Here is an 11,292-nt window from a genome sequence, read left to right as displayed (position 1 = left end):
TGCACTGGAGAAACGCACAGTCTTCTGAGGGAGAGTGGGGTTCAGGCCCAACCAGCAGAGGAGGTACTTGTGGTTGCCCAGAGTACCTGGCACTCAGATGAAAGGCCACAGCCTTGCTTTTCTTACAGAGCCTGCCGCTGCCTGTACAGCCTTTAGCTGTGTGCTGGTCCCATGCCTACCACATCAGGTGTCACAGAAAATATAGATCCTTTTCCACACAGCAGTCCTTCAAGTACTTGAAGAGTTACTGCTGACGCCAAACCAGAATCACTCCCGTTCTCCAAATCCTTTGTGAAACTTTCCTTTTAGAGTGAAGCAGAGGGTGTTAACCTTCGTTGACCTTCCTGACTATTCTGACCTTCCTGGACTTAAGCCAACCAAGAAAGACGGTAGGCTCCTCTCTTGCATTCTAGTCTGTCTGCCCGGTCTCCCTTGGCCTCCTCACCTACTGTTTAGCCTTGATGCTGTTTGTAGCCTCAGGGTTTTGGCTCCTGATCTCCTTCAGGATTTGGTCCTGGACTCCCCAGTCACTGGCCCCTAGGGTTTCCCTCATTCAGTCTCCACGGACTCAGCCCTAAGCTAAAATTGGCCTGATACTGGCCCCTTAATAGTGTTCAGACTCTTCCTGCCAGTGCAAGTCTAGGGTCTCAAAGAAGGACATACATTTGAATCTGACTTTAGGAACTTATAATAGGGGCAAGCAATAAAGAAAAAGGAAAACTTGTATATTCACCAGATTCATACATTCATTACAGTAAAAAAATATGTGTATATGTGTGCTCATTCACTTCAGTTGTGTCTGACTCTTTGTGACCCTATGGACTGTAACCCAACAGGTTCCTCTGACTATCAGATCCTCCAGGCAACAATACTGGAGTGGGTTATTATTTCCCTGGCTAAGGGATCTTCCCGATTCAGGGATGGAACCCATGTCTCCTAAGTCTCCTGCATTGGCATGCAGATTCTTTACCACTAAGCCATGTGGGAAGCTCCCATAGTTAAAAATAACACTCTTTAATTAAAAAAAAAAGTGTATGTACAGTGTGTGTACATATGTGTGTGTGTTTGTCTGTGTTGGAAGTGTAGAATACATTTCTCCCCTGCAATTCTTCTCTTCTTAATCTGAAGTTGTTAAATTTCTAAAACCCAATAAATATTAGCACTTTAAGAAATACACTTGACCCTTGAATAATATAGATTTGAACTGGCTGGATCCTCTTATATGCAGATATTTTTCAGTAGTAAATACTACAGTGTTACATGGACTGTTGGCTGAATCCCCAACCGAATGTGGAAGGACCATAGATACCAAGAGCCAATGGTAAATTACACATGTAACATGAATTAATACTTTGCAGTTGTTCAGAGTCAAATGTGATAGAACAAGCTGTCTGTTTGTGTGAGCCACGTGAGGCTGACCTCGCCTTGACTTGTGGGTTGGGAGCAGAAACCACAAGATGCACCTCCAGTTCTGTACCCTTCATGCACCCTAGCTCACAGCTGCTCTCTCCTGAACCCTGGTGGCCCTAATTATCCTCCTGGGCATGCATTCTTTCATTTAGGCTTTTCTCCTTTATTTGCATCTGGCTTATATCTCCAACTAGATTGAAAGGTCCTAGAGGCAGTGTTCCATGCAGACTTAGCAGACCAAGTGTCATAACTTTGTGAAGTCCCAAGTCCTAGAACAATGTTCTACATGTAACAGACATTCAATAAATGGTTGTTGATGGGAATGCTATTACATAGTTGGATATTGCTCTTAGAGGCCTGACTGCACAAATTGCTTAATCCTTAAATAAAAAGCTTAATTAACTGGAAGGAGTACTTTTCTGAACTAGAGGTGGTATTTTGAATGCTAAATTTGTATTTTTATTCTGTGTTTGGTGCTCTTGCCTCTAGAATATTGTAGGGGAAATCAATCTGGAGAATGTGTGAAGCTGTTATTATTCTTGATACAAGAAGTAGCTTGATTTAGTTTCACTCGTGATTCATCTTTAATTACCAGAGTTCATGCATGGAATATTCACCAGAAAATCAAGAGAAGGGGATCAGAAGGACCACTTCTTCTTTTTCCAGAAAGTGCTTTTTAATGAATTTAATGGAAAACCCACATTTTAGTATGGTCATTTCAGCTAAACTTGAGTTTGAACCCCCTCTTCTTCATTTATCAGCTCTGGCATGCTATAATCCTCCAAGTTGCAATTTACTTTTTAACAAAATGTATATCATAATAATCTCTGAGTAGATGAGCCAGCTGTTCAGATGGAACTAACCAAGAAGACTGTTACGGGAATTGAATGATATATAGGCTTTAAAACAGGGGCTCCATAATAGTAACTAAAAATGTAACAATATCTTTGTTTCACTTCCTCAGTGACTTTGAGAGACTATCCATGGTATTCATGTACAAAAAGGTCACTCATTTTAATTGTGTTTTTAGTGTTCAACTGTAGGGTGATAACCCTTCTGTGGTTATCACAGCCTTCTGGTAATCAAAGGGCCCCAGACACATATGCTCCTCGAAGGATAAAAATACTTTTAATACAAAAACCACTTCCTAGTTCATCTGCTGAGTTTAGAGTATTCTTGTGCGTGCATGTCCAACCACTGAGCTTGCACAAAAGAATCTGACTTATTTTACTCAGCTCAAGGGTCACCTTCTCTAAGCATCCTTTCCAATTACCTGGCCACTGCCACCGTCAGACTGAGGTAGATATCCTTTTGTGGGATTCGCACATGTGTATACACAGTCTCCTCCATATCATTACAATTAAATTTCTATATTTGTCTCTTCACTTGGTCTTTGAGTTCCATCAGGACCAAGACTGCAATTTTTTTTTTTTTTTAAATACGGCTTCTTTTTTTTTTTCTTTTTTGGCTGCGCTGGGTCTTTGTTGCTGTGTGTGGGCTTTCTCTAGTTATGGTGAGCAGCAATTTTATAGTTTCAAAGCATGGGCTTCTCATTGCAATGGCTTCTCTTGTGGTACATGGGCTTAGCTGGCCCTTGGTATGTGGAATCTTCCTGGACCAATGATCAAATCCATGCCCCCCACATTGGCAGGAGGATTACTAACCACTGGATCACCAGAGAAGTCCAGGACTGTATCTTATTTATCTGTATGTCTCCAGAGAGTAGCTTAGATGATAGCACAGAATAGACCCTATAAAAATGCGTAGAACAAATAAATGAAACCCTGGATGGGGCTAAGTAGGTGTAAATAGGGCAATGTGGAGTGTGTCCTGAGACTCTGACTTATATTTAAGGTTATGTGGGTAGACAGTTTTATGAACATTCATGTTTGCTGTTTGAGACCTTTGCCCAGATGACTGATTCCTTTGCCTTTCCTTCCCTTTCAAAAACTGGAGAGCAAGATAGAGACACGAAATACTTAGAATACCACAGACCAATTTAAATAGAACTTCAGCAGGAAGAGTTAGCAGTTCATGAAATGTGTGTCAGATATCTTTCGAAAACTATTTGGGGAGAGATAACATCTTTGTCCATGACCGTGCCAGCCATCAGGGGAGTAACAGACATGTAGGTTTTTTTTTTTTCCAGTTATAACTAGAGAAAAAAATATTACATCAAAAAAGAGTATGATATATTATCAAATGAAAAAAAGCACTGTGCCAAATACACAATGTGATTCCAATTCCACTGGTGACAGTATTTTGGATGATATTTTTCCCTTCTCCATGCTTTTCTTTACAACAAACATGTATTATATTAACCAAAAGAGGGAAAAGTTATATGTTTTTTTTGAACTTCTAACTTGTCATCCTATGGACTATTCTGTAGAAAGGACCCTTCTCTGTGCAGAGGACTAGCTGTGCAGGTGGAACTTCCCTGAGGAATTAACTGTCTTCTGCTTGACCCAATGACAGATGCTACACACCATGGTACAACTTTAACATGGCCTGTGAGATCTGACATGGTCTAGGTGCTCCCTAAGTCCCCAGCCTCCTTCACCACCGTCCAGCCACTGTGCTTCTCTGGTAGCGCCCAGGCTGCTCCAAGCCTCAACTGGCCCAGAATGTTCTTTCCACATCATACTTTTTTTTCTTCCTTCATTAACTGTGTGATTTTAATCTAATATTTAATGCCCACCACCCAAGGAAAACAAACTTTGCTCCATAAGCACTCTACTCATTACTGAAACCCTAGTGTTAGCACAATGCCTGAAGCCTTGAAGGAGCATAAACATTTCGTTCTTTCTTTCTTTTTAAATAAATTCATTGGAACTCTTGGATTTGAGCCTTTTAACTTTTTTAGTTTTATATATTTTTTTAATGAATGATAATTGCTTTACAGAATTTTGTTGTTTTCTGTCAACATCAACATGAATCAGCCACAGGGATACATATATCCCCTCCCTTTTAAAAAAATTTATTTTTTATTGAAGGATAATTGCTTTATAGAATTTTGTTGTTTTCTGTCAAATCTCAACATGAATCAGCCATAGGTATACATATATCCCCTCCCTTTTGAAACTCCCTCCCATCTCCCTCTTCATCCCACCCCTCTAGGTTGATACAGAGCCCCTGTTTGAGTTTCCTGAGCCATACAGCAAATTCCCGTTGGCTATCTATTTTACATATGGCTATGTAAGTTTCCATGTTACTCTTTCCATACATCTCACCCTCTCCCCTCCCCTCCCCATGTCCACAAGTCTATTTTCTCTGTCTGTTTCTCCATTGCTGCCCTGTAGATAAATTCTTCAGAACCATTTTTCTAGATTCTATATATGTGCATTAGAATATGATATTATTCTTTCTCTTTCTGACTCACTTCACTCTGTATAATAGGTTCTAGGTTCATCCACCTCATCAGAACTGACTCAAATGCATTCCTTTTTATGGCTGAGTAATATCCCATTGTATATATGTACCACAACTTCTTTATCCATTCATCTGTCGATGGACATCTAGGTTGCTTCCATGTTCTAGCTATTGTAAATAGTGCTGCAATGAACAATGGGATACATGTGTCTTTTTCAACCCTTGTTTCCTCCGGGTATATGCCTGGGAGTGGGACTGCTGGGTCATATGGTGGTTTTATTTCTAGTTTTTAAAGGAATCTCCATACTATCTTCCATAATGGCTGTATCAATTTATATTCCCACCAACAGTGCAAAAGCATTCCCTTTTCTCCACACCCTCTCCAGCATTTACTGTTTGTAGACTTCTTAATGATGGCCATTCTGACCGGTGTGAGGCAATATCTCATTGTTGTTTTGATTTGCATTTCTTTAATAATGAAAAATGTTCAGCATCTTTTCATATGTTTGTTAGCCATCTGTATGTCTTCTTTGGAGAAATGTCTGTTTAGATCATCTTCCCACTCTTTGATTGGGTTGTTTGTTTTTCTGGCATTGAGTTGTATGAGCTGCTTGTATATTTTGGAAATTAATCCTTTGTCAGTTGTTTCATTTGCTATTGTTTTCTCCCACTCTGAGGGTTGTCTTTTCACCTTGCTTATAGTTTCCTTTGCTGTGCAAAAGCTTTTAAGTTTAATCAGGTCCCATTTGTTTACTTCTGTTTTTATTTCTACTACTCTAGGAGGTGGGTCCTAGAGGATCTTGCTTTGATTTATGTCATCAAGTGTTCTGCCTATGTTTTCCTCTAAGAGTTTTATAGTTTCTGGTCTTACATTTAGGTCTTTAATCCATTTTGAGTTTATCTTGTGTATGGTGTTAAGAACTGTTCTAATTTCATTCTTTTACATGTAGCTGTCCAGTTTTCCCAGCACCATTTATTGAAAAGGCTGTCTTTGCCCCATTGTATATTCTTGCCTCCCTTGTCAAAAAGAAGGTACCCATAGGTTCATGGGTTTATTTCTGGCCTTTCTATCTTGTTCTATTGGTGTATATTTCTGTTTTTGTGCCAGTACCATACTGTCTTGATGACTGTAACTTTGTAGTATAATCTGAAGTCAGGAGGGTTGATTCCTCCAGCTCCATTCTTCTTTCTCAGGACTGCTTTGGCTATTCAGGGTCTTTTGTGTTTCCATATGATTTGTGAATTTTTTTTGTTCTAGTTCTGTGAAAAATGCCTTTGGTAATTTGATAGGGATCGCATTGAATCTGTAGATTGCATTTGGTAGTATAGTCATTTTAACAATATTGATTCTTCCTACCCAGGAATATGGAATATCTCTCCATCTGTTTATGTTGTCTTTTATTTCTTTCATTGGTGTCTTATAATTTTCTGTTTACAGTTCTTTTGTGTCCTTAGGTAAATTTATTCCTTGATATTCAATTCTTTTTGTTGCAGTGAAGAATGGGATTGATTTCTTAACATTGCTTTCTGATTTTTCATTGTTAGTATATAGAAATACAAGTGATTTCTGTGTGTTGATCTTGTATCCTGTGACTTTGCTAAACTCACTGATTCAGTTCAGTTTAGTCACTCAGTAGTGTCCAACTTTTTGCGACCCCATGAATCGCAGCATGCCAGGCCTCCCTGTCCATCACCAATTCCCAGAGTTCACTCAGACTCACGTCCATCAAGTCAGTGATGCCATCCAGCCATCTCATCCTTTGTCATCCCCTTCTCCTCCCGCCCCCAATCCCTCCCAGCATCAGAGTCTTTTCCAGTGAGTCAACTCTTCGCATGAGGTGGCCAAATTCACTGATTAGCCATAGTAATTTTCTGATACTATCTTTAGGGTTTTCTATGGGCAATATCATGTCATCTGCAAACAGTGAGAGCATACTTCTTCTTTTCCAATATGGATTCCTTTTATGTCTTTTTCTTCTCTGATGGTTATAGCTAGGATTTCCAGAACTTTGTCGAATAACAGTGGTGAAAGTGGACACCCTCGTCTTGTTCCTAATCTTAGGGGGAATGCATTCAGTTTCTCACCATTCAGAATAATGTTTGCTGTAGGCTTATCATATATGGCTTTTACTGTGTTGAGGTAGGTTCTTTCTATGTCCATTTTTTGAAGAGTTTTAATCATAAATGGGTGCTGAATTTTGTCAAAGGCTTTTTCTGCATCTATTGAGATTATCATATGGTTTTTACCTTTCAATTTGTTAATGTGGTATATCACATTGATTGATTTGCTTATATTGAAAAATCCTTGCATTCCTGGAATAAACCCAACTTGATCATAGTGTATGAACTTTTTGATGTGTTGCTGAATTCTGTTTGCTAAAATTTAGTTGAGGATTTTTGCATCTATGTTCATCAGTGATATTGGCCTGTAGTTTTCTTTTTGGGGGTTTTCTTTGGTTTTGATATTGGAGTGATGGTGGCCTCATATATTGAGTTTAGAAGTGTTCCTTCCTCTGCAATTTTTTGAAAGAGTTTTAGAAGGATAGGCATTAGCTCTTCTCTAAATGTTTGATAGAATTCTCCTGTGAAGCCATCTGGTCCTGTGATTTTGGTTTTTGGGAGATTTTTGATCACAGCTTCAATTTCAGTATGTGTAATTGGGTTGTTCATAATTTCTATTTCTTCCTGGTTCAGTCTTGGAAGATTGAACTTTTCTAATAATATGTCCATTTCTTCCAGGTTATCCATTTTATTATCATATAGTTGTTCATAATAATCCCTTATAATCCTTTGTATTTCTGCATTGTCTGTTATAACTTCTCCTTTTTCATTTCTAATTTTGTTGATTTGATTCTTCTCTCTTTTTCTTGATGAGTCTGGATAAAGCTTTATCAATTTTGTTTATCTTCTCAAAGAACCAGCTTTTAGTTTCATTAATCTTTACTATTGCTTCTTTCATTTCTTTTTCATTTATTTCTGCTCAGATCTTTATGATTTCTTTCCTTCTGCTAATTTCAGAGGTTTTTTGTTCCTCTTTTTCCAGTTGTTTTAGATGTAAAGTTAGGTTGTCTATTCCATGTTTTTCTTATTTCTTGAGGTAGAATTGTATTGCTATAAACTTTCCTCTTAAAACTGTTTTCCTGCATCCCTTAGGTTTTGAGTTGTGTTTTCATTGTCATTTGTTTCTAGAAATTTTTTTTATTTCCCTTTTGATTTCTTCAGTAACCTGTTGGTTATTTAGAAACATGTTGTTTAATCTCTATGTGTTTGTGTTTCTTACAGTTTTTTTTTCTTATAATTTATATCTAGTCTCATAGCGTTGTGGTTGGAGAAGATGCTTGATATGATTTCAATTTTCTTAAATTTATTGAGGCTTGATTTGTGACCCCAAGATGTGGTCTATCCTGGAGAATGTTCCATGTGCACTTGAGAAGAAGGTGTATTCTTCTGCATTTGGATGGAATGTCCTGAAGATGTCGATGAGATCCATCTCATCTAATGTATCATTTAAGACTTGTGTTTCCTTATTAATTTTCTGTTTTGATGATCTGTCCATTGGTGTGAGTGGAGTGTCAAAGTCTCCTACTATAATGGTGTTACTGTCAACTTCTCCTTTTTTGTCTGTTAGTGTTTGTCTTATGTATTGAGGTGCTCCTATGTTGGGTGCACAGACATTTACAATTGTTGTGTCTTCCTCTTGGATTGATTCCTTGATCATTATGTAGTGCCCTTCCTTACTCTTATTGTATTCTTTATTTTAAGGTCTATTTTGTCTGATATGAGGATTGCTATTCCAGCTTTCTTTTGCTTCCCATTTTCATGGAATATCTTTTTCCATCCTCTCACTTTCAGTCTATATGTGTCTTGAGGTCTGAAGTCAGGGTTTCTTGTAGACAGCGTATATATGGGTCTTATTTTTGTATCCATTCAGCCAGTCTGTGTCTTTTGGTTGAAGCATTTAGGCCATTTACATTTAAAGTAATTATTGACATATCTGTTCCTATCCCATTTTCTTCATTGTTTGGGGTTGATTTTGTAGATATGTTTTCTTCTCTTGTGTTTCTTGACTATATAAGTCCCTTTAACATTTGTGGTAAAGCTGGTTTGGTGGTACTGAATTCTCTTAACTTTTGCTCATCTGAGAAACAAAATTGATTGATTTCTCCATCAATTTTGAATGAGGTCTTTGCCAGGTACAGTAATCTTGGTTGTAGATTTTTGCCTTTCAGTACTTTAAATAGATCCTGTCATTCCCTTCTGGCCTGCAGAGTTTCTGCTGAAAGATCACCTGTTAAGTGTATGGGATTTCCCTTGAATGTTACTTGTTGCTTCTCCCTTGCTGATTTTAATATTCTTTCTTTGTATTTAGTCTTTGTTAGTTTGATCAGTATGTGTCTTGGTGTGTTTCTCCTTGGGCTTACCCTGTACGGAACTCTGTGCCTCTTGGACTTGATTGACTATTTCCTTTTCCAAATTGGGGAAATTTTCAACTATAATCTCTTCAAATATTTTCTCATTCCCTTTCTTTTTCTCATCTTCTTCTGTACTCCTATAATTTGAATATTGGTGCCTTTGATATTGTCCCAGAGGTCTCTGAGACTATCCTCAGTTCTTTTTACTTTATTGATTTTACTTTATTCTGCTCTTCAGAAGTTATTTCCACCATTTTATCTTCCAGCTCAATTATTCATTCTTCTGCTTCAGATATTCTGCTATTGATTCCTTCTAGAGTATTTTTAATTTCTGTAATTGTGTTATGTGTCTCTGTATGTTTATTCTTTAATTCTTTTTGTCTTTTTAATTGATTCTTGCATTTTCCCCATTTTGTTTTCAAGGTTTTTGATGATCTTTACTATCATTATCCTGAATTCTTTTTCAGGTAGTTTGTCTATTTCCTCTTCATTTATTTGGACTTCTGTGTTTCTGAATTGTTCCTTCATTTGTGTAGTATTTCTCTGCCTTTTCACTTTTTTTTTTTTTTTTAACTTATTGTATTTGAGGTCTCCTATTTCCAGGCTTCAAGGCTGAATTCATTCTTCATTTTAGTTTCTGCCCTCTAAGGTTGGTCCAGTGGTTTGTGTAAGCGTTGTCTAGGGTGAGATTTGTGCTGAGCTTTTCTGTTTCTGTTTGTTTTTCCTGTGATGGGCAAGGTGAGTGAGATGCTAATCCTGTCTGCTGATGATTGGGTGTGTATTTTGGTTTGTTTGTTGTTTAGATGTAGTGTCCTGCACAGGGTGCTATTGGTGGTTGGGTGTTGCCACGTCTTGTATTCAAGAGGTTTCCTTTGTGTGAATTCTCACTATTTGATACTCCCTAGGGTTAGTTCTATGGTAGTCTAGGGTCTTGGAGTCAGTGCTCCTGCTCCAAAGGCTCAGGGCTTGATCTCGAGTTTTGCATGGGTCTATATATTCTTTTTTCTGCTGGTCAGGTATTCCTGTCTGCTCTCAGCCGGTGTCCTGAATGCACTTCTGTGTCTTAAGGTATAGTCCTGATGTATCCAGGATTTGAGTTTTTTTTTTTTTTTTTATGGCTATGCTGGGTCTTTGTTACTTTGCACAGGCTTTCTCTATTTGTGGCAAGCAAGGTCTACTCTTCCTTTCAGTGCATGCACTCATTGTAGCAGTGTCTCTTGTTTCAGAGCACAGTCTCTAGAGTGCAGGCTCAATAGTTGTGGAACACAGGCTTAGTTGCTTGGCAGCATGTGTGCCGGGAGCCACCACGGGAGACCCCACCCATGACAAGGTCATGTGGAAGAGATCTGACGAGCAAGGCGGATCAGAACTCGAGGGACCCCCTGGATCTGCTCGACCATCTACCCCAAAACCAGAATCTGTCTGTCTTACTATTTTGTGCCTTTCACCAACTCTTCTGACATTAACAGGGGGGTTATCCCCGACCACCTTTCTCTGGAAAAAGTCAACTTAGGGCTTTAGTTAATAAGTCTCCTGGGCTTGATAGGAGTGTTTCAATTCAAATCCCTCTGATGGCTTTCTAGCTTGCCTGACAGGTTTATCCAGACTCTTGCAGCTACCCATGTGATTGTTCACAGCCTCCCAACCGTGAGAGACATGGGAAGCCTAAAACATTCTAAAAATATAGAGCCTTTCGAAGAGTTAAAAACTATTAGAGTAGTGCTGGTGTAAGATTTCATTGTTGAGCCAATGCTTGCTGCCAAGTTTCCATATCTCTTATCCATTGTGAACCTGGGAGTGCATTGGTTAACATAGTTGGAATGTAAGAAAAACAAGTAGCAGCCTTGGAATTAACCACATCAGACTTTTGAGCTAATTGGTTCTTTCTTTGTTGTAACTCACTGCGCCTTTGCTCCGTGAGAATATAACTCTGTTTAGCACTTTCTGAGGCTGACATAGATTAGAAATATAAAGAAAAAACACTTTAAGGGAAAATAAGTTTTCCAGTTGAGCAGTCTTTATCAAAAAAGGGTCATAAAATGTCCACAGGCCTCCAAAGCCAGAAGATAATGTACACAACATTGTTTATGGGAAAGGTATG

The sequence above is a fragment of the Bison bison genome, unplaced genomic scaffold, assembly GCF_000754665.1.
Source record: "Bison bison bison isolate TAMUID 2011002044 unplaced genomic scaffold, Bison_UMD1.0 scf7180017864064, whole genome shotgun sequence".
Classification (NCBI taxonomy): domain Eukaryota; kingdom Metazoa; phylum Chordata; class Mammalia; order Artiodactyla; family Bovidae; genus Bison; species Bison bison.
The sequence above is the reverse complement of the archived record's forward strand: the minus strand, read 5'-3'. Positions refer to the sequence as shown.